Source organism: Morone saxatilis, unplaced genomic scaffold (assembly GCF_004916995.1).
Source record: "Morone saxatilis isolate NCDOM2014 unplaced genomic scaffold, NCSU_SB_2.0 Contig0, whole genome shotgun sequence".
Classification (NCBI taxonomy): domain Eukaryota; kingdom Metazoa; phylum Chordata; class Actinopteri; family Moronidae; genus Morone; species Morone saxatilis.
The window spans coordinates 3,749,708-3,756,075 of NW_023339650.1; the positions used below are offsets into that span (position 1 = coordinate 3,749,708).

At 38.3% G+C, this 6,368-nt stretch overlaps 1 non-coding gene across 1 annotated transcript; it reads right to left on the minus strand.

Moving 5' to 3' along the window:
• Positions 1-5,839: 5,839 nt before the first annotated feature.
• On the minus strand, positions 5,840-5,911 carry trnaa-ugc. Its single transcript has one exon. It is a non-coding gene; the product is annotated as a tRNA-Ala (tRNA).
• Positions 5,912-6,368: the final 457 nt, after the last annotated feature.

Genomic DNA, 6,368 nt, shown 5'->3' on the forward strand with positions numbered 1-6,368 from the left:
AGCTCACATATTGCCAAGCTCTTTTGTGTGAACTGGATTATTGTTAAACTTGCTTGTTTTCCAGCTGAGACTATTATTAACAACATAGTTGCATACATTACAATAATCGTATATGTATTTCATGGTGTTTTTATAGTTTGGTCCTACATGTATCTCATTAAAACATGTGTGAATTCTTTGGACAACAGGGCAAAGTTCATGCAAACATGTGTGCCACATTTAACCTCTTTATTCACTTTTGTTCTAACTTTACTTCTTGAGATCATGCTTATACGATATGGTTCAAATGATTTCCCTCAAACCCTTCAAAACTTTATTGCAATAGAATTTCTTATCATACCTCCTATTGTGAATCCTTTAATTTATGGGTTTAAATTGTCTGAAATTCGAAACAGAGTTCTGTGTTTTGTTACTATTAAATTCAAATAATATATGTATAAACTTCACTCCTACAAATGAAAGAAATTGTGTCTTTACTTTACACTTGATGTTGGTAAAATCCTGAGTGTATATTTTGAATTTGATTTCAACCGAAAGATTGCATTTGATTACATTAAAATGTGTGTTCACTCTTGGAAATGTTAAGTGCTAAGCTGAATGCCTGTTTGGGGATTTATGTGTTAAATAATCTGCTGTTAAAAGAAAAAAAGAAATGTGCAGAATACGATGCAGTGGTAGCATCTAGTATGTTTTTGCTTTTTCATTATTCTCTGTCTCGGTTTTTATCTCTTATATGTTTTATAAAACATGGACTTTTCTATGTCAGTAATAAAGTTCAAAGTCAAACTATAAAGAAAGATGCAGGTAAAGCAATAACGAAAAGCTTACGCTGTGAAATATCTGCATCATATTACTTGTAAATAAACTGAAAGCTTTGTTGCCTTTTATTTTGTACCAGAATCTGTAGGCATGGTCTTATCACATCATTTAAGTAATTTCCCCCTGGGATTATTAAAGTATTTCTGATTCTGATTCTGATTCTGATTGCCTTTTTTTGGTCTCATTGTCACTGGTGGAGGAAGTATTCAGATCTTTAAGTAAAAGTGTTACAGTTTTTCTCGATTGTTTAGACACATTTTCTGAAAGCATGCCTCATACTCTCAGAACTCTACACACAAATCAAAAAACACACACACAATGGGCAAAACCCCTCAATTCTCCTGCAAAATGAAACTTTACATTCAAAACAATGTAATTTCTTCTCAAAATGGTATTTTGTTTCAGAAGACACACCAGAACCATCATGAAGTGAATCAGACTTTATTAGAAACCAGCTTGAACACTGATGTGCTAATGCTAACAACACTGATGGCATGGAAAACACTTTTTCTCGCATTGCAGTCCATAATGGCGGTTAGCCTGTTGTGTGGTTGTCGTGTGACACTTACTACAGACAGTAACACTAACATAAGTGTGTTGTGTAACATATTTCGGCGAATATTTTTTATACTCAAATACACGGTAACAAGATATATTATTTATTTTTTCCACAAAAATATGGTACACAGTGTACATGCCGCAACCAACACCAAAGTTAACACGAACAGTGGCTCTACATACAAAACAACAGAAGTACACTGGCGTAATAGCAGGTTACAGTAAAAAACTTGAAAAAAAAAACTATGCTGCATCCTCTCTTAAATGTCATCGGTTCTGGCCCACCAGCACCTCATCCACATCAGCATCACAGTGATGTTTTCGCTGGGCCAAGCAGCGGGGGATAATATCGCCTAGCATGGCGAATCCAGCCAATGAAAAGCATCAACTGCCTGGTATATCTCGTAACTTCTAACCTGTTGCCCTTTTATGCTAAAGCTCTGATTGCTAATTGTAAAAGCTGGTGTGACAGGTGTTGCCCATGTGATGAGTCAGTGTGCATTAGTAGGGCATTTTTTTAATTTTTTGAACGAAAGCTTTTCCTTGTGAAAACAAGATATTTTCATGAAAATTGTAGTGTTTTTGAAAAAAGTGTGTGTTTAGAACTGCCAATTTGAGTGTAACCAGCAAGGAATTGTGCTTGAGTTTAGCCAAAAAAAAAAAAATTTGGTTCAGGGGGTTGGTGCATGAGTTACATGTTGTGGTCATTGTGTCTCAAGTACCAGTATTTGTGTGTTAACAATTGAGAAACTGTAATCCCTCAAAGAGACTGGAGAAAGCTTCAGCCGGAGTTTGGAAAAGGTGAGATCTGTCCTTATGCATCACCAGGAGCCACGCTGGGAAGATGATCCTGTGTTTATTGATCCCCTTATCACGCAACTTCTTTCACACCTCATCATAGCTGCGTTGCATTTTGTGCACTCCAGCAGAAAGGTCCGGGGGAAGGCGAACTTGCTCGTTGTTATGAAGGATTTTCCTTTTATTCGTGCTGCCTTCAGCACTCGCTCCTTGTCTCTGAAATTCAAGACTTTCATTATGAGAGTCCTTAAATGTCCCATGCTTGAGTTAGAAAGAAGGGTACCGATTCTGTGCGCCTGTTCAATTACCGGAGCCTCCCGCGGCTCCAGCCCCAGAGCCTCCGGCAACCACCTCTCCAGAAATGCTGCAGCATCTTGGCCCTCTGCTTTCTCCGGCAGGCCCACCAATCTCACGTTGTTGCGTCTGCTTCCGAAATCTGATGCTCAGCATGTGCAATGCGCCCCATGCATTCCTGTACCTACTTTTTCACATCAGTAATTGTTAGTTGCACAACGTTGATTTTCTTGTAAATCTCCTCCCTCGACGTCCTCCGCCATGAGGGACATGGCGTCGCTCATTTCTTCTCCCTCGGAGTGTTTGTCTTCATGTCGTGGTTTCTGTTTGTCTTTTTTATTGCCCTTTGGTGGCATTTTTACGTTCAAGTTTAAATCAAGTTCTGGTTAGTTTTGTAGGATTTATTACAAGCTAGCAGCAGAGGTCAAAAAGGCGTGACTACCTAGCACCTCGCCATAACCGGAACTCCCATGAATGAATATTTCTCTTTTTATAGCAGATGTTTGACGTTGCATGTTGTCTCGTCCTCTCGTCTCTTCTTCTCTCTTTATTCCAAAGTCCAAACGTCTTCCAGGTTTCACAAACAGCTCAGTGTTTATCAATCCATCCACAGCTTGCTGCTCCAGTTAGTGCAGCTGGAGTTCATCTCATCAGACTGATTCTGTCCTCTCCCTCTTCTTCCTGCTCATCCTGCCTGTCGTTGGTGGATCAGTAGTGTTGCGGCTCGGACCCTGCAGCTTCCATCCTCCCTGCTGTGAAATGTCTTTCCTCCCTTGCACTGAAATGTTAACTTTCCAACTCATCCTGCATGGAAACAGGACCTCTGACATCCTTGAATCTTCCTTCCACTTCGCTTATATCGTAGATGGAGTAGTCACCCTACCTTACATTATATACACTGTATACATTACACTTACACATAACTGGTGCAACCCAGTTTAGATGAACAAGTCAGAATAGCTGTGCATTGATGACTTTAAAGTTCAGTATTTGAGCTAAATTATACAGTTTATCAGTTTCAGTATTGTTATTGTTATTGATTGAATATAATATTAAATATCTATAAAATATGTCACTTAGTCAGGGGTTGTCAGTTTACTCAATGATACAAAAGGGGTACCTTCAGGAAAAAGGTTGGGAACCACTGCTCTAAGAGATATATTAGCTGCATTTCTTAATCAATTTTTCTCAATCAATAAATCAATATTGAGAATTTTTTCACCTGCCACGTGCACTCTCAGATAAATCCATAAATCTCTAATTATTATACATCAACATAGTTTAATTTAGATGTGATATTTTGATGCTGTTCTGAAGGGAATATTTTCAACCAACAGACTAAACTAATATTTATATTTATTTAGGCTATAAATATTTATATTTATGAATATGGTTTGTGATTATGATTGAATGTGTGATCTTATGCTCTATTTAATACACAGCAAACGTGTTTCACTGTTTTACCATAGCGCTCATCCAGCAAACAGAGGATGCCAATAGTCAGCAGGTATTTCTCACGCCGGAAACCAGAGGAGGTGAATTTGGCCTCACTGTCACAGCTGCTTTCTCATTTCCAGATGTTCCAGCAGTTCAACAGATGTTTTCTCAATACAGACTTTTCACTTTTCAACAAACCAACACTTGTTCCACAGCTGAAGAGCTTCACTCGTCCAGAGTTCAGCTCCTGTCTGTCAGCGCCCGGCTGCATCATCACCATGACAACCAGCAACACCTTACCTCTGCAGGCTCGAGTGAGGTAAATAATGTGGATTTTAGTTTATTATAAAAAGTATGAATAATGTTGAATCAAAGGCTGATTATATTAGAGCTGAAAGGATGATAGTCATTAAGTGACTAATGGATCATCAGACTAATAACTGGCAACTATTTTCATAATTACTAATTGTTTTTACAAGTAAAAAAAAAAACATTTGATGTTTTCAGTCTGTCAAATATGAGACTTTGCTGCTTTTTTTTTTCCGTAAATATGTCAATAGAAAATCTTTGGATTCTCAAGGTGTCTCCTTGATATTTAAAGTGAATAACTGCCAATTTATTATAAATATTATAATCATAGTGTTGTTGTTAGTATTGCTTTTATTTAGGGTGACCCAAGCGCGCCTTCTCTTCATGTTCACATACGTGCAGAGTGTAGGGGCTTTGGGCAAAAAAATAAGTCTGTCATTGTTTATTTGATGATTGAATAGTGGATTTAAACTCTATCTGACTGCGCTCAGGTACCCTGCAGTAATCCTGATGACACTACATAATAAATATGGTAAATACGGTTCATTTGAAGGATAAACATGTTTCTCCCTCAGTATCCTGCATGACGCACTGCCTGTACCTCAGATAAATGTTTATAGGAGCTGCTGAAGCCAATAATGGCGTGGAAAAATAACATCAAATAGCACATTTTGTCACTTCAAATGTTCCTAAATCAACTAAAAGTTCAGCTCTGTGGAAAAAGTGACGTGTCCAGTAGGGAGATTGCAATCTGCAACCTGGGTGCCAACCCGCCGCCCACCTGCTCAGAGCACCTGACAGCTCAGCTGTTATTTATGGCACTATGGTGTGTTTAAATGCAAATGGTCAATAACAGACAGACCGGATGGACATCTACAGTGTCTGAAACACTGACAGCAGCTGAGCTTGTTGCAGCTTTAAATATCCTTCATCATATGGATCATATTCTTTATTCTACTGTTGTATTAAATACACACACCTTTAACCGCTGTACCTAGTTTATTTCAATCATTATCTAATCATTACTAGTTCATTATAGAGAATTGAATGAATAAAGGCACGAGCTGTCCTTTAAAGCTGAAGACTGGAGATACAGTGCTCATTATCTTGCTGCTGCTGGCTGCAGCTATTAAACTGAAGGAACTCTGCAGTACATAAAAACGTGTATAGGCCAATCAAAGAGAAAGAAACACGGAACGATGTTTGGAGAGCGTGAGTGTGCACCTTAGACAGAAAGACTTGAAGATTGCTTTTAGCGGATCTCAGCAGACGGAAATACAAATTATTTCCAGCAGAATAAATGCTGAAAATAATAACTAAACAGTTAAACGACTAAATAATAAAAGCTGTTTTCTGTTTCTCCGTTTCTAACTAACCTCTGTGTGATTCAGCTCCAGGACGCATTCAGCTCCAGGACGCATTCAGCTCCAGGACGCATTCATTACTTTTGTCTTGTTAGAGGTGTTAGCTGAGCTCAGTGGTTCACCTGTGACTGTTAACCAGCTGTATGACATTTAACTTGCCACTGCTTTGAACAGCTGAGCAATCACGGCAAAGACACTGATGCTTTCTGTCAATGCAATATTTAAATGACTTCAGTTTGATGTTCTGTCTCTTTAAAAAGTGGAGATGCCGGGGATTGAACCCGGGGCCTCATACATGCAAAGCATGCGCTCTACCACTGAGATACATCCCCCTGTGCTCTGTATATATGAGACAGCACATCTGGATAATGCAGACAATATCATTGTTAAACTGTAGTCTTTATGATTGGACTATTGGATGATTGAGGCAGTCCCTATGTGTACATATACCTGATGCCCATATATCATGTACTGATGAAGGTTACACTGAATGTTGTAAATGGAAATATTAAAATAATATTTATTCAGCAGTCAGAGACAGTGGGCAGGAGTCTGTCAAGGTTTTCAAGTTGCACCTTCTTCAGACACACCTTTTTAATTAACTTTAAACAGTAAAAGTCAGCATGACAATCCATGTGTTCTCTAACAGGTTACATCAACAATAAAAAAGAAAACATTTTCTCATTCAGTCTGATCTGGATGATTTTTTTTTCTCCACATCAGTTCAAACACACAATAATTCCTCAACAACAATTCAACATTTGAAACATTCCTCTAATAATTCAAATA